Source organism: Crocuta crocuta, unplaced genomic scaffold (assembly GCF_008692635.1).
Source record: "Crocuta crocuta isolate KB4526 unplaced genomic scaffold, BGI_CrCroc_1.0 scaffold1015, whole genome shotgun sequence".
NCBI classification, from domain to species: Eukaryota; Metazoa; Chordata; class Mammalia; order Carnivora; family Hyaenidae; genus Crocuta; species Crocuta crocuta.
The window spans coordinates 149,985-150,202 of record NW_027532631.1 but is presented as its reverse complement, the minus strand read 5'-3'; the positions used below and the strand labels follow the sequence as shown (position 1 = coordinate 150,202).

At 47.2% G+C, this 218-nt stretch overlaps 1 protein-coding gene across 1 annotated transcript in view; it reads left to right on the top strand.

The window, feature by feature from the left end:
• Window positions 1-218, top strand: part of SMIM9 (small integral membrane protein 9) — a 4,872-nt gene that overhangs the window by 1,126 nt on the left and 3,528 nt on the right. The gene's annotated exons all lie outside the window — the stretch shown is intronic.

Below are 218 nucleotides of genomic sequence, written 5' to 3'. Positions count from 1 at the left end.
TCCGTGCGATGTGACTAGGGCGGTGGCACTGCTGGCTCAGGCAGCAAACCACATTCACTGTCTGTTCACTCATCCAAAAAAGGATTGAGCCCCTGAACACCCTCCGTGCTGCACGATCCCTGTTCACAGTGAACGAAACAGACAAAAATCCCTGCCCTCAGAGAGCTGACATTCTCATCAGAAAAGCCAGATAATAAGATAACAAAGAAAAATATATA